We start from the raw sequence: 24,778 nt of genomic DNA on the forward strand, positions 1-24,778 counted from the left end.
ACACTCCAATGAGTTCTGGTTCGTCTGTACCTCTCAGCTGTACTACACATACATTTTAATATCTCATGTTTTTTTTGCTCCAGGTTTGCTTTAACAGAACGCTGTTATAGCAGTGAAATTATAAGAGCTAATCCACCTTAAAGTGACTCCAGACTAAAAATCTACTCAGCAGCACTCAAAAGGCGTTTAAGGGCCTGTACACACTGCTGCGCTTTTAAAATCGCATGCGATTTTTAAATCGCAAGCCTTCATGAGAATAGGAAAAGTGCATCGCACCAGTGTGTACAGGTCTCCACGATTATTTTTCAAAAGACCTTGCGATTAAAAAGAGCATGCGATTTGAAAAGCGCAGCGCAAGCGCAGCAGTGTGTACAGGCCCTAAGGTGTTTAACAGTTTTTTTAGCTGCACAGAAGAAAGCTGCCTGGGCATTTTTCCCCTGACGCTGTGCAAAGCATGATGGTATTTCTGATGTTGTCCTCGTTGCCTAGCGCATGCAGCTGGGAGGGGTGATTAGGACATAGGACAGTTGGAATTGTGTCTCATGCTCCCTGTCACCTCCTTTCAACCAAAAAGATGGCTGCCCCCATGCAATCATAAACATTTGCCTGTTCTTTGAAAACAGAGCGGGTAAGAGATTACCAATCGATTTTACTTAACATAACTAATGTAACTTAATGACAGTATGTTTGTTTAGGCTAAAGTTCCTCTTTAACTTGAGAACTCTATTACAAGTAGCTGCAGGTGGGTTGAATCACCTACTAGCCAGGTCCTCCCACTCAGGACTTTAGTGACAGCGTGTCACAACCGAAGCCTTTCCATCAAACAGTCTAACTTCTCTCGTGGCAACCAGAGGATTCTTACATCTTTGGCATATACACACACACACACACACACATACATATATATACACACACACACACACACTTTTTTTTTTTTTTTTTTTTACAATCAAATTTTTTAGGAGGCGTATTACAGTTGGCAGAAATCCGGCAGAATGCCAGAATTGGCAGCAGCAGAAATGAATTCTCGATACACACTCACCAAAAATCATTCTTTTCCCAGAAAAATTCCACCCTGATGCAATAAACTTTTTCCTGGGTCTTATCACATGGGATTTAAAGCACTTTATCAATAAAAATACTTTTACTGACCCCAGCATACAATTAAAAGACTCAAAACAAGTTATCTTTAGTTACCGTTTGGGAAACTATTCTTACCTGCTTGTCTGTATTTTTCACTTGCTGAAGGTATTTTGTAGATAAGAATAGAAAATATTTTGCGCAAGAAAAACAAACAATACACACTGTACTGAATCTGGCCACAGGGAGTTTCAAAGGGCAATTTTTAAACAATCTGTCAAATTTGTGTAAGTTTGCTCTCAAGCTTTTTATCTTGTATCAGACGTGTCCAACTACAGATATGCCCCATTGCTTGAGTAGGATACGGATGCATCCACAGGTAAGGTGGCCACACACCTTATAATAAAATGATCCAATTTTATGGCAATTTGATAAAAATGATCTGTTCCAAAGAAAAGAAAAATTAAAAAAAAAAAAAAAAAAATTGAGAGTTTTCATTAATTTGAGAAATCAGATCAAATTTCCCATTGTTATTCGATAAAAGAAGAAGATTGGGAGTGTTGGATTTTTTGGATCAATTTTTATGAAAATTGAATAGAGTAGGGTAGATTGTCAATTACTTGATTTACAGACCCAAGCTAAATTTTCTGAGTTTTCTATCATTTTTTCATAATTGGGGAAAATTTGAACACACATGTGTAGTACATTGGTCATATTTTTGAAATGTTACAATCAGTCAGAAAAATTGATTGCAATTCTTAAACTGAAAAGATATTTAAAAAATTGTGTGTTAAAGTGAACCTCCAGACTAAAAATCGACTCATCAGCACTGAAAAGGCCTGGTGTTTCTTTAACAGTTTCACAGCATTAGAACTTTGTTCCTCTTATACAAGCCTCATTTTTAGCTGCACAGAAGAATACTGCGGGCATTTTCCCCTGATGCTGTGCAAAGCATGATGGGATTTCTGATGATGTTCTCGTTCTGCTATTTTGATTCCATTTTTTTTTTTTTTTATACATTTTGAATTTTACATTTAAAGTCTAGCGCATGCAGCTGGGAGGGGTTATCAGGACAAAGGACAGTTGGAACTGTGTCTAAAGGTGCATACACACATCAGACTATAGTCTTTGGAAAATGAAAGATCACAGACCAATCTTACCACCCTTCATGTAGTATGAGAGCCATACTCTACACAGTCTTTTCTATGGAGCTGAACTCCACATCAGAAAAAAAAGCTTTGCAAGATGCTGCACACACAGATGCTGTACAGACACAAAAGATCAGTATCTGCAAAAGATCCGTTCCTGCCAAAAATCCATTCCTGCAAATTGCAATGATAGTCTATGAGATCTGCAGATCATCATACACACATGATTTAACTGACATTCATCTGCAGATCAGATCCACCAGGATGGATTTTCAGATCTGCGGATGATTGCTTGATATGCAAATGAATGTCAGTTAAATCATGTGTGTATGATGATCTGCAGATCTCATAGACTATCATTGCAATTTGCAGGAATGGATTTTTGGCAGGAACAGAACTTTTGCAGATACTGATCTTTTGTGTCTGTACAGCATCTGTGTGTGCAGCATCTTGCAAAGATTTTTTTCTGATGTGGAGTTCAGCTCCATAGAAAAGACTGTGTAGAGTATGGCTCTCATACTACATGAAGGGTGGTAAGATTGGTCTGTGATCTTTCATTTTCAAAAGACTATGGTCTGATGTGTGTATGGGGCCTTAATGCTCCTTGTCACCTCCTTTCAACCAAAAAGATGGCTGCCCCCATGACAAAGATGGCAGCCCCCATGAATCACAAACATTTGCCTATTCTTTTAAAACCGGGTGGGTAAAAAATTAGATTACCTATCTATTCTAACTAACATAACTAATGTAACTTAATGACAGTATGTTTGTTTAGGCTGAAGTTCCCCTTTAAATGTAGGGACTCCTTTAGGACACAGTTCCCCAACCCTGTCCTCAAGGCCCACCAACAGTACGTTTTGCAGGAAACCACAAACATTTACAGGTGGAGTAATTAATGTCTCAGCAGAGCTGATTACCTACCTGTGTGGATTTCCACAAAACATGCTCTTTGAGGGCCCTTTTCCACTAGAGCGATTGTGATTGCTGAATCACAAAATCGCAAATTGCTAGTGATTTATAAATCGCTAGGGTTGTTACTTTATCATAGAAATCACGAGAAGTATTTTCCACTACAGTGATTCGATTTGGAAATCGCTAATCGCAAATCGCAATCGCTTGCAGGAGCGATTTTTACAATGATAATGCAATGCAAATGAAATTCGCAAATCGCAATCGCATAACAGAGTTAATGAAAAATCGCAATCGCAATCACTGGCGTTTGTGATTTGTGATTGCGATTGCTAGTGGAAAAGGGCCCTTAGGGCTGGTGCACACCCAGCGGGTTTTCTGGCATTTTTGCAGCCGCTTGCGAATACGCTAGGGTAATGTGTTTCAATGAGGTGGTTCACACCAGAGCGGGAGGCGTTTTGCTGAAAAGCATACTCCTGGGCTGAGGCATTTTCTGGATTGCGGAGGAGTTTCTGCCTCCAATGTTAAGTATAGGAAAAACGCAAACCGCTCTGAAAAACGCCTGTTCAGAGAGGTTTTGTTGCCGTTTTTGTTACAGAAGCTGTTCAGTAACAGCTTTACTGTAACAATATATGAAATCTACTACACCAAAACCGCGAAACTCTAGCTAAAACGCTACATAAAAGAAAAAGAATTTCCAAAACCGCTAGCGTTTTGCGGATCTGCTAGCGGTTTTTGGTGTGCACCAGGCCTTAGTGGGCCTTGAGGACATGGTTGGGGAACACTTGCAGGCCTTGACGCCAGCAAAGGAGCTTAAACCACATGCCTGTTGGATATGCGGCACCAACAATCTCATTTATTTTGGTATGTTCTGTTAGCCGCTGGCTATCTGAGTTTAGAGCCCAGATCCCTTTAAAATTTTATTCTGATATTAGACTAGATAAAAACATCAAATTTTATTGAGCAATACAAAACTAATAACCAGCAATGTTAATCCCTAGTGGCACTTGCGCTCCACCCAATATAATACCAAATTAGATAGTATAAAAACTCTAAGAATTCCTTTGGTGCGCAATGCCAGTAGGTGGTAACCTAAAATCAATTTGATGCAAACAGAAATGCGCTCAACAAAGGTACATTTGCACAGATAATACTCAATTTCAGACTAAAAGTCCAACTAGACCCAATTTTTGCTTTTAATCAGACAACCAGTCTTTGGAATACATCATAAAAAAAAAGTCTCCTGTAGGTCTTCAATGTTCTAAGAATACATGCTACGCTATACTTTGGCTGACCACCTCACAGATCAGCAAATGCGCTTAAGTACGGTTCTCCCTCAGGCATCCCCTTCACGCTGTCCCCTGTATTCCTCCAATGGTCATATGCAACAGAGAAACAAAACACTCCCCATAGCGTAATACTGTCTGCATAAGCATAACACCTCCAGTGCACTACATGCAGGGATCAGTGACTTCACTGGGATCAACCCTTCACCAATTGTAAACAAAAGTCGCTCACCAGATCTATAGGCTGATTCCCTTCAGAACCAGCAATAGCGCTTATGATTCTCCAAACCGATCTCTCCTCAAGGAGTACCTTTCAAAAACTCAAAAATAGAACTACCATAGCGTGATACCGTTTATTAAAAGTATTAGCAGTTAAAAATTGCACTCACAATTCTGTAGTAAAAATGCGCATATAAGTAAAACCACGTGGACTCTGCGTCCTCACACTGCTCTCCAAGCTCCGCCCAAACGGTTTCGTTAATGACTCATCAGGGGCATGGCTTCTCGCAGTGTGTTGACGCCTTATATTACATTACACTTCCCAGCATCAGCGCTGGCCATCTGAATGTGATCCGCCCTCCTCCTTCCATACGAACTACATTACCCACAATTCTCAAGTGTTCCCAGCCATTCCGCACCTCGTATACTTACTCCCCACCCCTACTGTGCAAACCCTTTCTGCTTTCACGCCTGGTGCGCAGCATATCCACTGCGACAGCGAGCATCCAGTCATCCTATTGGCTGATGCTCAACCATGTGCCTCATCACCCATGCTGCCTACAATTCCTATACTACACTTGTTTAATCTCCCAATTAGAGCCGGCGACGTGCTTTCAGTCAGCCGGAGACACACGAGTCTCCTCCCCCCCCCCCCCCCCTTCACCCCAGAGTCGTTCGTGGCTGCAGAAAAGCAGAGCGGGGAGCACTGCAGCCATTGCTTCTGTCAGCACCCGCTCTGCAGGTAAGAACGAATTCCTGCTTTCCTGCCTCTGCCTTCCTGCAGCCACTAATGGCTCTGGGGGGACGCATGTGTCCCCCGACTGTCAGAAGCCGATAGCAGGGAGACAGGGGGCGGAGCCAGCGCCGGGGGAAAATGATCGGAGGCGCCAGGATTCGGCTCATTTCGGACATTGGCCACAGCGCCGCCTCCACTTCGCACATTGACTGGCCAGATCCAGAAGTGGGCAAACTTCGGGTTCTGGCCGTAACATATATATGAAAATTAATATTTTAATATCTTAAATCAGTTTAAAATCCAAGTACCACCATAGCCACAGTGATATAAACTATGTACATGCCCGCATACCCCTACATATCCATATCCCAACATTTGCCATCATAATGCAATTACTGATTCACTGTAAAACAATTTAATCATTCGCTATAAAACAATTTAAATCCAGCTCCATGTTTAACCCTCTCGGTGTCATCGTTTTTAATTCAAAAAGCCACCTTGTTTCTAATTTGGAAATCTATGATTTTATGACACCCTCTCCACCCAGGAATCAGCCTTTGTATTCCACAAAATTTTAATAGTTCGGGGTCACAGTTATGCTTCTCAGCAAAATGTGTTGACACACTATGCCCCCTAAACCCCTTCGCAATATTATTGATGTGTTCATTGATTCTTACTTTTAAATTTCTCTTAGTCCTGCCCAAGTACTGAAGCCCACACGGGCACCACAGCAAATATATCACTTAGGTACTGCAGCAGTGAATACATTCTTTAATGGGATATGTTCTACCAGTTTACCAGCAATGGTCACATTTGGCTTGATTCACTAAAGCGTGCTAACATAGTTAGCACGTCTAAAAGCTTTGCATGTGCAAACTAGGGTGCTAAGAAGTTTGCACTGCAAAGTTGTTACTGATCGCGTGCTATTTTATCGTGCGAACGGCGCTGCGCCATACGTTCTGTTTGCATGTAAATCAGCCGCTTTGCATGCAAAGTATGCTCATCACGCTACTTAGCACGCGAAGCAGCTGATTTTGCACGCAAAGCATTGCGCACAGAACTTTGTGCGCATATTAGCGCATGCAAAGCCAGTTTGCACGTGCTAAGTGGCTTTTCACTGGCGTGCTAACACTTCACACGCTTTTTGTGAATCAAGCCCATTGAGATAGCATGAAATGTGTGCTGACATATGATGTAATTCTGAGAATGCAGGGCGGGAACCAGGAAGAGAATGATCAATATCAGTTAGATACCGTTTGTTTACCTATCTAATAATGTATGGTGGCCTGGAAGTTTTGTTTTTTTCTTGACGGCTGAAACATGATGATGCACAAAGACACACCAAGACACTGACACACGCAACACTGCTGGATCTTGTGAGTCAACTTCATGACTACAGAATAGAGAAGAGACATCCTGCCAAAATGCAGGCTACCATAATCCTGGGAGTGGGAAAGGGAAAAACAGCTGTTTACCCCAAAGGATTCTTCATTCCACAGCTAAATCACTCTCTTTGCATTACAAGTTACTAGCTTCCTCTACTTGCTCTTTCCTACTCATAAAGGGAACTCTTTACGGCAATAGATGCATTTAATTGTTCTAATCTAACCACATCGGTTATGGATTCAGACACCTAAATAGAAAAGTTATTAAAGTGGACCCAAATTTAAAAATACAAGATTTCAGAAATAAAATCTATTCTCTAAATTATAATAATAAATAGCAGCCTTTTTTCAGCTGCATGATGACAAATCTAAAATATTTTACAGTTCCGGCAAACTGGTGGAGTAGATGGTGTCCGGCAATGGAGGAATTGCTAATGGCTGCCCCCAGTATAACCCTAGCAATGAAAAGAGAAGGGTGAAAAGCATGCACTGAAATGATCATAGGTTTGAAGGAGTGTTTATTTATCTTTGCATGTGTCAGAGTCATGCAACTAAATATTTTTAATTAAAAAAATGTTTGGTTTGGGTCCGCTTTAACAGGCCTGGTACATACCACTCAATGTTTACTTCTGATTAAAAATAAGATGGTTTATTTATTGGAAGGGAATTCAGAATTGAAAAGGGAAGGAGGTAGGAAGCTCCCGATGGTGGTAAAGGTGTGTATTGCATGTGGCAAAAATAGGTGGTAAGAGAATCTTACCTCTAATAAGTAATTCAGAGTGTGATGTTCAAAAAAACCTCAGGCTGATCCTGTTTCTACTAACCACACTTTTAGTTGAGGTGATGAAGAGGTTTTCATCCCAAAAAGTGTTGTCCTATGTGCACAATACATTTGTTTTGTTTTCTTAACATCATACTCTTAGAATTACTCTTACTACCTATTTTTGCCACATACAATACACACCTTTACCACCCTTAGGCACCTCCTTCCAGTATCGACCAGTGACCCCCTTCAGAGGGACTCTCTTCACAGCCTCACCTAGAGTGAGACCGTCCCCCCTTTTTTGGAGCAGTGACCACCGCATCCCATCCACAAGGTCGAGTGGGGACAGAACTTCTCCACATGCTCTTAGGAGTGGTGGCTTCTCTAGCAAGCCAGCTTTGTGAGTATAATCTTATACTGTTTTATTTATATCCCCAAGTATCATGTGATATTACACAAGAATGGGATCCCGGTGTCCCTGTGTGTCTTGAATCTTTTCTTTAAAAGTCCGAACTTAGAATTGAAAATGGACGACAAGTGACTAGCCATGCTGGTAGATATTGCATGGTCTTGCACAAGTCAGTTCCTGTGGATGTTCAAACAAATGATGTAGATGCTATCACGAGAGTGGGACATTTTTCAGTACATGCCTAAAGCAAAAGGTATGCAGGAGCCATCTTACACTTGTGTTGATTTGGCATCCACGCCTGATCGGAATATCAAGAGCTGTCCAAAGTTCTGATCATAGGTACCAGCCCTTGGAAACCTAAACATCACTACAGGATGAAGCTATAGCTCTCTCCATGCACATATCTAAAAATACCATCTACAGTACTAGCTTAGCAAACCTAGTGCCGGGATGTTACCTTTCTTGAGTGAAACAACTCCAATGCAGCCAAAAATTGTCTAGAAATGGTCTGAAGATGTGTCTACTGAGGCATCTACTGAGGGGCCCATACACTTCACGATTTTCCCGCCGATATACAGCAGATTCGATCACTGATCGAATCTGCTGTGAAATCGTTGCGCAAACGCTGAACGAGCAGTCGATTTCTGTCCGAAGTCGATCGTTCCCGTCGATCCGTCCATGCCGAAGATTTCGCTTGATCGCCGGCAGGTAGGGAGTGCGTCCATAGCGGCATTCGAATGTCTAACAACCGACGATAGCGGCAATACATTACCTGTTCCGCCAGCGCTTGTCCCCGCTCTCTCAGCGCTGGGCTCCGGCTGGCTTCACTTACTTCCTGTCCCGACAGGAAGTTTAAACAATAGAGCGCCCTCTACTGTTTAAACTTCCCCCGGCAGGAAGTAAAGTGAAGCTGTAGCCCTGGAGCCCAGAGCGGAGAAGAGACAGCGGAGACCAGGGGACTAGCGCCGGCTGGATCAGGTAATGTATGCGGGGGGCGAGGGGGCGGCGGCTGCAGCTGCACAGATTGTGAATCAGTTTCATAGTGAAATCGATTCACAATCTGTTTGCAGTAAAGGCAGCCATACGATCCCTCTCTGATCAGATTCGATCAGAGAGGGATCTACCTGTTGGTCGATCTGATGGCAAATCCGACCAGTGTATGGCCACCTTTAGGGTACGTTTCCACTTGTGCGGTGTGATTTGCTCGCGGAAAACGCATCAACGAATCCGCATACGGTTGCGGATTCGTTGACGTTTTCATGCGGATTTTCACGCGGAATCGTTCGCGATTTTAACAACGCGATTTTAACCATGTCAATGCCGGCAAGCATTGACATGGGTTTTTAAACGAAATCGCACGCGGAAACGCCGGGAAAACCGCAAGACTCAAGTGCTTGCGGTTTTCCTATTTAGTTACATGACCGACGATTCGCGTGCGGGTGTGCGGCGTGCGAATTCTGACGGCTCTGCTGTGCAGATTTTTTCTGCAGAGCGAGCCGCACAGAATTCCTGACAAGTGGAAACGGCGCCATCCACTTGTATTGTTTGAGCGAATCTGCATGCAGGAAACGCATGCAGATTCGCTCTAGTGGAAACGAGCCCTTAGACTATTATTACGACTGCATCATCCTGTTATTTAGATTGCAAGGGATGAGGCACATATTGAATCTTTTTGACAATATTGCAGCCTACAGCAGTGACAAATGCAGTAAGTAGACAGAGACTGAGTTTCTACAGATTACTTTAAAAAGTTATTGTTTTGGCATCAACTAAACTAGAAGCAGACAACTATAATTGCACAGTCGTGCACTGCATTGCTCCATGGTACGCTTCCCCAATGCAAAGACCGTGCAAGACTATGGAGACTTGCACAGTTTACGTGATGCAGTGCACCAGAAGTATCCATTTCACGGACGGTTGCGGGACCGCAGACGCGTCCTAGAACCACCCGTGAAGAAATGCGATCGCAATCGATTCTCTGCATCGATTACGATTCAGATCAATAGAATCTGGATTGGTTGTGTAGGGGCTACCTGTAGCAACCTGGAGTTTCCCTTTCTCCCAGCTGTCTCGGAACAGCCGGGAGGAACGTAGGCGAATCTGGGAGATTCGCCGTCGGTTTCTCCGATTTCTTGGTCAGATCTGCTAGTCATTGCAGCGAGCAGAACTGACATTCCTGGTTTTTCTTTTTTTAATAAAGACAGTCCTTCTTCCACCAAAAGGCACGAGCCTGCTGCAGAGTGTCCGTGGCTTCAAGCTGTGCTGATGGCCCATCCATCAGATATAGTTGATAAGCAGAATGATGGCAGAAACAATCTAGTTGGGGAAAGTTAGACATTTTGGCTACAATCCCAGTAGGGGAGCTAACACGTAGCTGGCTGCCCTCAAACTTCAAACGAGCCTTTGCCTGGGAATGACCTGCTGTAAATCCCAGATGTAGATCATATTCCATAAACTGCTATATGTGTCATATTTTCTGTATTGCCAGGCTGGCAGACCCCCCAAACTAACAGAGCATGTAGGGCCCTGTCTGGTGCTGGTTCTGAGAACATTTCAGAACATTCTGAGGTAAAGACTGCCAGTTAGGCCGTTCGAAAGTGTCCTGATGATACCACAGGGGTTCCACCACTCATGTTTGGTATCAGACTGCTGGGTAAATCGAGACAGACCTGAAAATGTTAGTAAATATGCCCTGACCTGTACGGTTCTGTGAGATAGAGCCCATATATGGTTAGATACGATTTCTGGTCCCCAGGACAAGGGGAGGACTCATCTCATATTCTAAGGGGGTGTGTGGCTCCCGCCCTCACTCCCTCCTACTGGATCAGGGGCAGAAGAATGGCAGAGGAGCCAAACTCAGGGTCCTCCACCCTAAAACATCATCTTGATCTCATCTGTGCCAGCTTGAGGATATGCTGGCATCCACCTGGTCTGAACTCTGAACGTTGATTGAAACCAAGAACTTTACAAGTTTTCCCACAAAAGGACACCTCTCCATGAACTCTAAGTATCCGTTTTTTCTCCCCTTTATTTTCATACTGTGTTATCTCATGTCTAAATAATTGTTGATTTTAATAATTTTCTGTATATATTAATTATTTATATTGCCGTGAATAAAGACTTTATCAAAGTCCTTCACTGTTCCGCTACCCTATTATTCTGCATACACAGAAACTGAACTCAGGTCTCTGAAGAGACGCTACTATTGTTGATATCTAGACAGAATAAAGTGTGTTTAACCGTTTTTATTTGCAGGACTAGTCAGTCAGTTGGGTCCACTGGCCCATACCAATGGTGGTGGCAGATACCCTGAAATAGTGTGTAAGTTGTAATTACCGTACCCCACAGGCTCCCTTCTGGTCGGGCTGCTGCTTAAATTTCTGTCTGTTTCTGCGCAAAGATCGAGACCAAAGCTTGCATGGTCTGTGTGCTGAAACCGATTGGAAGGCAATTTGCGGTCTGACCACTAGGGCTCCTGTGACAATCCAAAACGCCGCAATGCCAACACAAAGGCGCTAGCACGTTACAGCATTATCTGTACCTACCGCACAGATTATGCAACAATACAAGTCATTGGGCAACACAGCAAGTGTGCACGATGGGAGCGCGGTGCACCGCTTCGCAATTAATAGGCTTGCCACTGGCTTGAGTCTTGCTAGGGTTTTCATTCTGTGGGTACGCTGAAGTAACATTCGGGCAAATTTGTTGCATAAAAAAAATAAATAAATAAAAAGTGTATCCACTTAATGTTATCAGCCTATACCGTATTTTTCACCAAATATCTTGGCCCTTACATCCTGCCTGACTGTGATGACAAAATTGTCCATCGACCATAGGGAACTAGGTAGTGGTTGACAGGTAGGGATTGTTTAAAATATCTGACAGGGTAGCAAAGCAAAAGCATAGGCATAAGCATACTCTGCCAAGCAGCTTGAGGACTAAGGCTAGGTTCACAGTGGGGCACTGTGTTCCCTGTAAAGCAGGAACCCAGCGCAACAGAACATAAAATTCATAAGCCACGTTACCCAACCATTGCGTCACATACAGTGAAGTAGTCAGTGAAAAGTATGCTTCACTGTCACCCTTAACGACCATGTTTTGTAGCAATGCACTGCACGCAGTGTGTTGGGATGCCGCATTAGGTTAGATCACACTGCAACTGGCGCACTGTGAACATCGCATTGCGCAACACCCTACTATAAACAAAGGCTAAAAGGAAAACAGTAACAAAATAAAAAGTCCACAAGTTTCAAAATATGCTGTCGTATGGAAGCAAGACTATTCCTCCGAATGTTCATGACTGTTTTGGTCTACAAATCTTTGCTTCTGCACAAAGCCGCTAGGTATTGGCAGACCAAAAATTATGAAAACTGCTGTTCTGCAGATCCATTCACTAAAAAAGTTACAGTTTTACTACTATCTTATTTGACTTCAGAAAGTCAAGTGGGCCCACGGGAAACATAAGACACAGTGTTCTCCCCAGACATTTTTTTTACAGCCGGGTGGCATAAAAAAGTAGCCAGGTGGGGCACGATAGAGGAATGCATGGCTGGTGCAACTCTGCTTACAGCACAGGAGAAGGATGAGAAGGACAGCAGCTGACAGCCGGGTGCTCACCAAAATTAGCCGGTTGGAGCACTAAGAGCCTAGGAAGAATACTGAGACGGAACGTTTTATGAACCTATTTTGTTGATTGTTTTCCCTCCATCTCACCTATACTGACAGCCATAAATGCCATTACAAACCCACTCCAGATGAGCCATATAACACAGTGAAGCATCTCATGGCAAATATGATAGGATATTGCTCTATAAATGCTTCCTCCAGTCTGTCCTTTGGTAGGAGTGTTTTGGATAAGCACTCTACATCTTTTCATCTGCTTCTCAGCAAATGCACGGATATCAAAATCTTTTTATCAGTTCAACCAAGTCACTCATATTGATGGATCACTAGGCTTAGTATATTTCGGAACTAGAACTTTCTGATGCAGTGGCATTTTTAAAACACTTAACAAGAAAACTATTGATATACCTTATTGATGTGTTGTTGAGAAAAAAATTCCTCCTACAACTAAAGGGTAGGTGTGCGGACTGTCCTTTCATAGACTTCAAAAACAAAACAAAAAAACATAACCCTTTCCCAACAACAAATGAATTCCCGCACAAAGCCTATTGTCACACATATGCCTGATAAAAACAAATGCAATAAAAGTGTCCTTTCATACTATAGCCAATGCGTTACATTGCAATGGCATGCGTGGCGACCGTTCACACACATTTTATCCACCCCATTCAATACAACAAAAAGAAACAGCACAAAAAAAAACCCACAGGCCCACAACATATACGTAATACATCATATGATCCATAGTCTCGCAATAGACAATGATAACGGCCTTTGTATGACAAAGTGCTTATTACCACACAGAGAAAAACGTATGCATTGTGGAAACCGATGTAGAACACATATCGTTGCGAACGCATACAGTAACTAATTAGTGTCAGTGGTTTGTACTGGAATTCAAAAGTAGACCAGGATACTATTTGGCGTAAGCATGGCCAAAGGCACAGGTGCACAGTATGGATGAGGAAATCTTCAGAAGTACTTGGGGACACAAGTAAATCCTGCTGCGCGGAGCAGTGCTTTTCAGCGCTGCTAGATTTGGGCGCAGCCAGCGCCGCCATAGACTGTAATGGGAATCAGTCTATAGCGGCGCTCAGTGAGTAACGTCGGTGCCGTCAGAAGACGGAGCTGAGGTTGCTTAAAAATCATAATAATTTGATTGCTGGAAGCCGAATTATTTCATTCCCCCACTATCCATGGCAGCCTGGAGGGGGGAATAGTAATTAATTCGGGCCGGACTTGTACAGAAGCAGGACCAGCCATATAACAGCTGGATCCTGCGCCCAAATCTCCCGGCGCCGATTTCAAATGTACTCCTGCTGCACCGCCACAGACATAATAACATTGCGTCTATGGCGGCACCCAGGTCAGGCGCTACGCAGCTGTGATTGCGCTCCCAAATGACCTGTCTCAATCTAGAGCCTTCCTTATAGACGGGTAAGTAACTAAGCTTTTTTTTTTTTTTTTTTTTTTTTTTTATGCCCAGCTTCAGGTTCACTTTAAGTGAATAATAATAAATACTACCTTGGCTCTAAAAACAGGCATATACCAGATTCTCACTGACAATACTAGTAGCACACTTACAGAAGAGCTGTCATCACTTGCTTATTAAAACTAGTACACACCATACAATTTTCTGACAGTCTACTGTATAGCCATACAGTATAGATTCACTTTGTTTATGGTCAGGACTCACACACAGGTTATACAAAAGAATGACACCTACTATAGCAGGAGCGTGATGAGGAAACGACAACAAAAATATAAGGTGACAGCTGGCAGCATAGCTCTAGCGTGTAGACAGAAGAATGCATTGCATGCAGAGAACTACATAAGCTGGCAAAGAGGTAGGGGAGAAGGGCAGCAGTGCAGAGCACTATGGTGGGCATACATCTCACCAGTGACAGAACACAGACAGACCCCCCTCACCTATGTGCAGCGCCGAGCCGGGAGCCTCCACTCTACAGCACCTGCTCTGTTTTGATTCGACCGTACACGTCATGCTCGTGCACAGAACCCGGATCTCCCCGGGAGAGCCCTCCCCTTCCCGCTCACGCCGCTTCCAAGGGAATGAGCCGAGACTGGCCAATCAGCAGCTGCCAGAACCGGCTAGTGTCACGTGACAAATAACTTGCTCGGACCACAGCGGAGAGGAGGAGCGCTATGCATGCAGACGTTCTTCTGTGTGCTTTATTTGTATAAGAAATCTAAATAGTAATAATATGGGTATTGTGTTTGTATGTAGGATAGACTATTTGGATATCTGTTTTGTGGGTTTACAGTACATTTGTTTTGAAGGTAGAATTTCGTTTTGAAGTAGAACGCTAGTCCAAAAGTTTTACTCTTGGGCAGAAGGGGTAACATTGAGGGTGCTCCAACACTTTATCCTACACGTCGAACTAACCTACATCCCATAGATTTTTACTATCCCTTCCCCTCCCCCAACCCTAACCCACCTGCTATACGTTTGATAGTGGATGTAGGCAAATTCGACGTGTAGGTTATCACGTCGGAACAAGGGCCCTTTCACACTAGAGGGCTTTTTCGGCGTTTTAAAGGAATACTTAAAGGGATACTTAAGTAAAATAAAATAAATGATTTTTACTCACCCGAGGCATCCCTCAGCCCCCTGAAGCTGTCCGGTGCGGCGGTGCCCTTGCAGCATCGCTCCGATCCTCCTGTCCCTGCTGGCGGCTCCATCCGGTTTCAGCGACAGCCGCCGACAGGCTGGGAACGCGAGTGACTCTTCGCGTTTCCAGCCACAATATCACCCTCTATGCTGTTATTGTGGCCTTCTTGCCGCAATAACAGCATAGAGGGCGCTATTGTGGCTGGGAACGCAAAGAATCACTCGCGTTCCCAGCCTGTCGGCGGCTGTCGCCGAAACCGGAAGGAGCCGCCAGCAGGGACAGGAGGATCGGAGCGATGCTACGAGGGCACTGGACAGCTGCAGGGGGCTGAGGGAAGCCCCAGGTGAGTAAAAATCATTTTTATTATTTGACTTAAGTATCCCTTTAAGTCAAAAACAAAAAATGATCTTTACTCACCCGGAGCATCCCTCCGCCTCCTGAAACTGTATGGTGCCCTCGCAGCCCCGCTCCGATCGTCCTGTCCCCGCCGGCGGCTACTTCCGGGTTAGTCGACAGCCGCCGACAGGCTGGGAACGCGGGTGATTTGCCGCGTTCCCAGCCGCTATATCACCCTCTATGCTGCTATAGCGCAGCCCCGCGCCAATCGTCCTGTCCCCGCCGGCGGCTACTTCCAGGTTCGGCGACAGCAGCCGACAGGCTAGGAACGCGGGTGATTCTCCGCGTTCCCAGCCGCTATATCACCCTCTATGCTGCTATAGCATATATATATATATATATACGCTATAGCAGCATAGAGGGTGATATAGCGGCTGGGAACGCGGAGAATCACCCGCGTTCCCAGCCTGTCGCCGAACCCGGAAGTAGCCGCCGGCGGGGACAGGACGATCGGAGTGGGGCTGCGAGGGCACCATACAGCTCCAGGGGGCTGAGGGATGCCCCGGGTGAGTAAAGATCATTTTTTTTTCCACTTAAGTATTCCTTTAACGCCGCGGCCAAAGTTGGCGTTTTCCAAGGTAAAATGAAAGTCCCTAGACTTTCATTTTACCTTTCACATCTAACGCCGCGTTTTGAAGCATTGCGTTTCAACGATGAGCGGTTCTGTAGCGTTTTTTAAAACGCTTGCAGGGGAAAACCGCTTGGCTAATGGAAGTGAATGGGATGGTGCACACCAGAGCGGCTCATTGTTTTCACAAATGCAAACTCAGGGGCTGCAGCATTTTCTAGATTTCTGAGGCGTTTCTGCCTCAATGTTAAAGTATAGGAAAGAAAAACGCTACATCAGAGCGGTTTTCCAGTCGTTTTTGTTACAGAAGCTGTTCAGTCAGGTTTACTGTAACAATATTTGTAATCTGCTACACAACAACCCTCCAAAAAACGCTAGGCATGTTTAAAAACTGTCTCTTAGGGCCTATTCACACTTGCTGATCGCAAAACACTAGCGATTTTGCTAGCGTTTTGCTCTGGCATTTTTTGGCGATTAACGCCAAAAAAAATCACCATTCACATGTGCAATGGGCCGGGCCTATGCTGGTCAGACTTTTGGGTAGCATACCTCCCAACATTTTGAGATCAGAAAGAGGGAAACTTAAGCCACACCCCTAACCATGCCCCTGTCACGCATACCATAAAGGTTTTATAAGAAAAATATGTAATTTTATAATTTAGACCACACTGGTCCTTTCTATCCTGGTTCAAAGGATGAATATAAAGTTTAAAGAGGAACTCCAGTGAAAATAATGTAGTAAAAAAAGTGCTTCATTTTTACAATAATTATGTATAAATGATTTAGTCAGTGTTTTCTCATTGTAAAATCTTTCCTCTCCCTGATTTACATTCTGACATTTATTACATGGTGACATTTTTACTGTGGGCAGGTTATGTAGCTGCTCCTAGCTGTTTTGGCTGTTAGAGACAGCTGTAAACAGCTATTTCCTGTCTGTGAACCTTGTTACATTGTAACAAACTGCCAAAAGTACGCAGTCCCAGAGCTTCTTGTGGGAGGGGTTTCAGCACAAAATCAGTCATACAGCGCCCCCTGATGGTCTGTTTGTGAAAAGCATTATATTTCTCATGTAAAAGGGGGTATCAGCTACTGATTGGGATAAAGTTCAATTCTAGGTTGGAGTTTCTCTTTAAAGTCAATTTAACACATTTTTCAGTAGAAAATGACATCATTTTACATAGGTCTGTTCATCAGTCCTGAAAGAGGGACACATGAGGAGGAAAGAGGGACAGTGGGACAGGGCTCCCAAAGAGGTACTGTCCCTCCAAAAGAGGAACAGTTGGGAGCTATGGGAGACGGGGACACACAGCATGACAGGGCAGGAGACACTGGAGAGGGGGACACACAGCATGGCAGGGCAGGGGACATTGGAGGGGTGGACACACAGCATGGCAGGGCAGGGGACACTGGAGAGGGGGGGACACAGCATGGCAGGGCAGGGGACACTGGAGAGGGGGGCACACGGCAGGGCAGGGGACACTGGAGAGGGGGACACACAGCATGGCAGGGCAGGGGACACTGGAGAGGGGGACACAGCAGGGCAGGGGACACTGGAGGTGGACACACAGCATGGCAGGGCAGGGGACACTGGAGAGGGGGACACATGGCAGGGCAGGGGACACTGGAGAGGGGGACACACAGCATGGCAGGGCAAGGGACACTGGAGAGGTGGACACACGGCAGGGCAGGGGACACTGGAGAGGTGGACACACAGCATGGCAGGGCAAGGGACACTGGAGAGGTGGACACACGGCAGGGCAGGGGACACTGGAGAGGGGGACACACAGCATGGCAGGGCAGGGGACACTGGAGAGGGGGACACATGGCAGGGCAGGGAACACTGGAGAGGGGGGGAAACAGCAGGGCAGGGGACACTGGAGAGGGGGACACAGCATGGCAGGGCAGGGGACACTGGAGGTGGACACACAGCATGGCAGGGGACACTGGAGAGGGGAACATGGCAGGGCAGGGGGACACTGGAGAGGTGGACACACAGCATGGCAGGGCAAGGGACACTGGGGAGGTGGACACACAGCATGGCAGGGCAGGGGACGCGGGAGAGGGGGACACACAGCATGGCAGGGGACACTGGAAAGGGGGACACGGCAGGACAGGGGACACTGGAGAGGGGAACACACAGCATGGCAGGGCAGGGGACACTGGAGAGGGGGACATGGCAGGGCAGGGGACGCAGGAGAGGGGGACACACAGCATGGCAGGGAACGCTGGAGAGGGGGACACACAGCAGGGCAGGGGACGCTGGAGAGGGGGACACGGCAGGGCAGGGGACACTGGAGAGGGGGACACACAGCAGGGCAGGGGACACTGGAGAGGGGGACACATGGCAGGGCAGGGGACACTGGAGAGGGGGACACAGCATTGCAGGGCAGGGGACGCAGGAGAGGGGGGCACATGGCAGGGCAGGGAACACTGGAGAGGGGGACACACAGCAGGGCAGAGGACACTGGAGAGGGGGACACAGCATGGCAGGGCAGAGGACGCTGGAGAGGGGGACACACAGCATGGCAGGGGACACTGAAGAGGGGGACACAGCATTGCAGGGGACACTGGAGAGGGGGACACACAGCATGGCAGGGCAAGGGACACTGGAGAGGGGGACACACAGCATGGCAGGGGACACTGGAGAGGGGAACACAGCATGGCAGGGCAGAGGACGCTGGAGAGGGGGACACACAGCATGACAGGGGACACTGGAGAGGGGGACACAGCATGGCAGGGGGACACTGGAGAGGTGGACACATGGCAGGGCAGGGGACACAAGAGGGGGGGACACACAGCAGGACAGGGGACACTGGAGAGGGGGACACAGCATGGCAGGGCACAGGACGCTGGAGAGGGGGACACACAGCATAGCAGGGGACACTGGAGGTGGACATACAGCATGGCAGGTCAGGGGGACACTGGAGAGGTGGACACACAGCATGGCAGGGGACACTGGAGAGGTGGACACACAGCATGGCATGGCAGGGGACACTGGAGAGGGGGACACAGCATGGCAGGGCAGGAGACACTGGAGAGGGAGACACAGCAGGGCGGGGGACACACATGAGGCAGGGGTCAGAGCACTTGTATCCTTGCTACAGAACTTGTAATTCGTTCTGCAGGGGCTCTCCTCCACTGTGCAGTCACCCTGACAAGGACCATGCCAGGCAGCTGAATTGATTCACTTGCCTGTCTCCGGAGCAGGAAGAGAGAGACAGCAGTTATTAGGCATTGAGGCAGAGCAATGAAATTCTCCAAACGGCTCCTAGTGTGTCTGCTAAAACGGGACTTAAAGAGACACTGAAGCGAGAATAATTCTCGCTTCAGAGCTCATAGTTAGCAGAAAATCAACGACCAAATTGGTCGTAGATTTTGCTGCTCCTAGAGACAGGGCTAACGGCTGCAGCCCTGCCTCTAGTCGCGTCTATCAGCGGCGCATCGCCGCCTCTCCCCTGCCCCTCTCAGTGAAGGAAGACTGAGAGGGGCGGGGGAGAGGCGAAGATACGCGCTGACAGACGCGCGTGGGGCAGGGCTGCGGCGGTTAGCCCTGCCTCAAACAGGAACTAATCCCCCGCTGCACGGAGGGGATTTGGGGGGTCAGGGACCCTCGTTTAGCCGCGGGATAGCGGCGGTTTAGCAGGGGCACACATGCCCCTGCTAACTATGAGCTCTGAAGCGAGATTTATTCTCGCTTCAGAGTCTCTTTAAAGAGGAGGGGACGGGACCCGGGATGAGGGGGCAGAGCCCAGGATGGTCCCGCCCAAATCGGGACAGTTGTGGACTATGGGGTAGGGGTGTTGCTAGCCCCAAAGATCAGTGGCACATACCCCGGATCTATCCAGTGGTGCCCCGGATGTCCCCTAGGCAGAGTAGAGCCACTACAGCATCCAGCATGGTACCACACAGTACCCAGCATGCCCCACAGAGGCACCATAACACCCAGCATGACACCCTAGCACCCAGCATCTCACCACAGCACACAGCAATGGGGGGTATACTGGGTGCTGTGGTGCCTCTATTGCTGGGTGCTGTGGTGCCTCTATGTGGGCATACTGGGTGCTGCGGTGCCATACTGGGCACCGTGATGCCTTTATGGGGGCATGCAGGGATCTGTGGTTCTTCTATAGGGGCATGCTGGGAGTTGTGGTGTCTGAATGGGAGGCCCATGGGAAGGGGTCCACTAGAAGGTCAGAGAATATTATGGGGAACTGCCAGATAACCTGGCAGCAGGCCAGCCCACCCAGCAGAAAGCCAGACCAGGCAGCCAGCACTGAAGCCAGGTAGCTCTGCCTAGTTATGTTTAAGTGACACTGTCTATTTATGTGATATGCAGCATTTTTGTTTTGTATTAATGGAGAGGGCGCTTCATTCAACATTTTGCTTTGCAGGCCTACTTAGACCGCCGTTAAGTTCATGTAATTTGCCTCCACCCATGACCACACCCATATTCCAGTGCACGGCCACACCCATCTTTCGGCTGGATAGCCCAAAAGTGCCCCGGATCTCTTAGGATCCTAGGAATGCCCCTGCTTTTGGGGTCTTACATACCATTACTTTACATGGTATACTGCAAGCAATTTAGGGAACAGATAGACACAAAAATTGCCAATGTGTTTATCAAATAGAACAAGTTTATTTACATACTTCGTGGGACAATGCAATATGTTTCGCAGGTTTGATCCCGCTTCATCAGGCAATAACAGTGGTGTAATGTGCTCTTCTACTGATCACATTTGCCATTAGTCCGTTGTTATTGCCTGATGAAGCAGGATCAAACCCGCAAACGTGTTGCATTGTCCCCCGGAGTATGTAAATAAACTTGTTCTATTTGACAAACACATTGGCAATTTTTGTGTCTACTTGAAGAAGATACTGTAAGTCCACCACTACCTCCTCATGTTTAACATGTTTAAATACTTTTATTCTTTTGGCGCCTCTGTGTCCATACTACGCTAAATAACACCCACCCCTGGTGGAGGGGTGTTACCCCCTTTTTTCCTCATCTACAGAGAGCGACTTCTTAATCCTGAGTGGATTCAGGTCTAATCTCCCCACCTGCCCATACTGTGGTTGTGTCAGGCCTGGCAAGACATCAGCTCAGCTCCTATGCCCCAGTCTATCACCACCTTCTTCACCCTATGTGGTGCGTCCCCGCTTGAACGGGGCTTTGGTGCAAGGTATAGGAGCTGAACGTAGAGTGAACTAGATAACTCACCAAAGCCAGACAGGAGACAAAAGAGCAAAGTCCAGTAACAATCTGGGTTCATACACGTGAGATCAGAGATATCAAGGTACACAGGGAGTAGGCAATTGCCATGTGCGCGAGAGATCTGCGCCAACCCGGAACTGCCAGGAGGCGGCTGATTCTCGGTGGAGACGACCGCATCGCTGGATACCGGAGGTAAGTCCCTGACAGGTTGCCTTTGAGGTAATCCTGCTTTGTGAATAGAGCTTATTACTCTATCCTATACTTCCTATACCTAATATACCTAATGCTCTATACTTCATTTCAACTATCAGTACATAACACACAAAGGGCTTGATTCGCTAAACTGTGATAACTGCTATCACGGTCGCGATAGTGTTTAGCGCGTAACTTTTTCATGCGCAAATGCAAATTTTTGTGCGAAATTGTGGCCGATTGCATGCAAAAACGGCTGTGATTTTGCGTGAAAATTAGCATTTGTGCGCTAAAAACGTTACGCATGTTATAATGCGCGTAAGACGCTATCGCAACCGTGATAGCAGTTATCACGGTTTAGTGAATCAAACCCTATATTTGGCTTGATGCCACTCGGTACACCTATCCAACGACATGGCCTGACGTACCACTGCTACGCCGATGACACACAGCTGTACCTGTCCTTCCAACCTGGTGGAACAGACACTAGTCCAAAAATAAACTCTTGCTTAGCTGAGCTACAGGCATGGTTGAATGATAACTGGTTGAAACTGAATGCTGACAAAACTGAGGTCCTTTTTGTCCAAAGCCAGCGCTCGCCATCAAAACTGCTCTATCCTAAAATAACACCAATCAGGATTGGGAATTCAGACATAAACAGCTCCAACCTTGTGTGCAGCCTTGGCGTACTAATCGATGGGGAATTGAGTTTCAGAAACCAAATTTCATCTGTAGTTAAACCTTCCTACTTTCATCTGAAGAACATTGCAAAGATTTAACATCTGATTCCCCCAGAGGATCTTCCAACCCTAGTTCACGCCTTCATCACATCACGGCTGGACTACAGCAATGCCCTTTATACTGGCCTCTCCAAAAAGGACCTGCGTCGCCTGCAATTAGTGCAGAATGCTGCTGCCAGATTGCTAAGAAACCAGCCTCACCACTGTCACATTACACCGATCCTTCGCTCACAGCACTGGCTACCAGTAGAATGGAGAATACTCTTCAAGATTGGACTGCTGACATTCAAATCCCTGCACAATCTGGGCCCTGGATACATAAAGGACTTGCTGAAGCTGCACCACACCTCTCACAACCTCAGATCAGCAAGTTCTATAAAATCTGGAGATAGAGCCTTCTGTCATGCTGCCCCTACTTTTTGGAACTCCCTGCCACACCCAGTAAAGACAGCACCATCCCTGGAGCTATTCAAATCCAGACTGAAAAGCCACCTGTTTAGCCTGGCATTTCCGGACTTATAAAATTCTTCCTCTGTACCACGATGGTCGGAGCCATCTTATGCGCCTTGCGTCCTACGGGAGAAAAGCGCTTTACAAATGTTATTTGTTGTTGTTGTTGTACTCTGGGTGTTTCTAATTTTTTTGTTGGCACAAATAGCACATAATTTGTGTCCCTTCCTATACCAACAGGACCAGCTATTTAATACCAATAAAGGGCTGATTTTAGGTATAGGCAAACCAGGCAGATGCCTGGATGACAATTGTAGGTGGAGGCACCACAGAGCTAGTGGCTGGATAGTGTAATGGGATATGCATAGTACACACCATACAATTTTCTGTTAAGCCCCGTCTATACGAGGCTAATCGAGCCGCCGGATCGCCTCTTCCGCATTCCCCGCGCGTTCCCGCCGCCTCCCCGCTCGCCTGCGCGTGCATCGGATTCGATCCCCCTTTGTCGCCGCGCCGCTTATCTTCCGCTCGATTCCCTGCCATTGTCCCCTCGTGGGGAACGAGCAGGGAATCGGCGGCGGCAAAATCGGACCTGACGGATCTTATCAATCGAGCCGCATCAGCGGCTCGATTGATAAGGAACATCGCTCCGTGTAGACGGAGCTTTAGATTTTTCTGTTTAGATTTTCTGTTAGATTATTTTCTGTAGAAACTGGTCATTATCTCTGGTGCATTGTCTTCTGGTTATCTCCAACTGAGCAGAACAATGCTTAATTGCTAGGCAGATAGATAATTTCCAACATGTTGGAAATTATCTATCTGGCAGGTAAAAATAACAGAAAATCTATCAGAAAATTGTATGGTGTGTACCAAGCATAAGGGCTCAGCCGTTGATGCAGGAGATTTGGGTTTAAATCTTGGCTCTTCCTGTTCAGTAAGCCAGCATCTCTTCAGCAAGGACTGTGCCTACTGAGCTGCAGCTCAAGCACTTTAAGGGCTGGTGCACACCAAGAGCTTGTTTAACTAAACCGTGATAACTCAAATATCACACGTTATCAAGACATCCCACCATATCAAAGTTAACATGCCTTATCAGAGTATCATAGCGAGCGCTACGAACCCGCAGGGGCTCAGGTCAGAACAAGTGCCATTGCCAATTAGCAGGCATACGTTTGTAGCGCTCGCTATCCTACTCTGATAAGGCGTGTTAACTTTTATAAGGTGTGATATTTTTCATAAGGTGTGATACATCTGGATGCGAAATTTTGAGCAACCTTGTTAATCATCATGATTTTCCTGTATAAATTGTTGGTTGTTACTATACAAAATGTCAGTTAAATATATAATGTAGGAGACACACACAGTGATATTTGAGAAGTGAAATGAAGTTTATTGGATTTACAGAAAGCGTTCAATAATTGTTTAAATAAAATTAGGCAGGTGCATAAATTTGTCATTTTATTGATTCCAAAACCTTTAGAACTAATTATTGGAACTCAAATTGACTTGGTAAGCTCAGTGACCCCCTGACCTATATATAGTAACGATTGGTGTCTGCACACAGAGAGAATCTGATTATTGGTGATCTGCAGTATCACTAACAATGCAGATATATACCTGATTATTGATGATCTGCAGAATCACCAATAATACAAGTATAACTAACCTCTGGACACCTGATAACGTGTAAGTGTTTGGTGCAACAGTAGATGAGCATAGACCACCTGAGGAGCAGGTGGCCTTCGACCCTATGAGGAGTATCTCCTTAGTAAAGGGCTGGAGATAACCAGAGAGCCGGTGATTCCCTGAACTGCTGGGAATCAGACTCTACTGCAGTCAAAGGACTCCTATGGGATAGAGTCCCTGACTGGATTGCAGAGAATCCCTTCTGAGAGACAGGGAGTCTCTGCAGCTACCTGACACCTAACCAGGTGGTGTCACAGGTAGTACAGACAGGCTGATCACCCAAGGAGTGAGTGACAGCCAGAAGGGTCGGCCAGGCCGGGTCGGCAACACACGAGCAGATAAGGTA

General features: G+C 46.3%; 1 protein-coding gene across 1 annotated transcript in view; it reads right to left on the reverse strand.

Moving 5' to 3' along the window:
• Positions 1 to 14,623, reverse strand: part of SMIM14 (small integral membrane protein 14) — a 57,295-nt gene extending 42,672 nt beyond the window's left edge. The window contains exon 1 of the mRNA XM_068278465.1: positions 14,488 to 14,623. The gene's annotated coding sequence lies outside the window, so the exon portion shown is untranslated. The remainder of the gene's footprint in view (positions 1 to 14,487) is intronic.
• Positions 14,624 to 24,778: the final 10,155 nt, after the last annotated feature.

This window comes from Hyperolius riggenbachi, chromosome 1 (genome assembly GCF_040937935.1).
Source record: "Hyperolius riggenbachi isolate aHypRig1 chromosome 1, aHypRig1.pri, whole genome shotgun sequence".
NCBI classification, from domain to species: Eukaryota; Metazoa; Chordata; class Amphibia; order Anura; family Hyperoliidae; genus Hyperolius; species Hyperolius riggenbachi.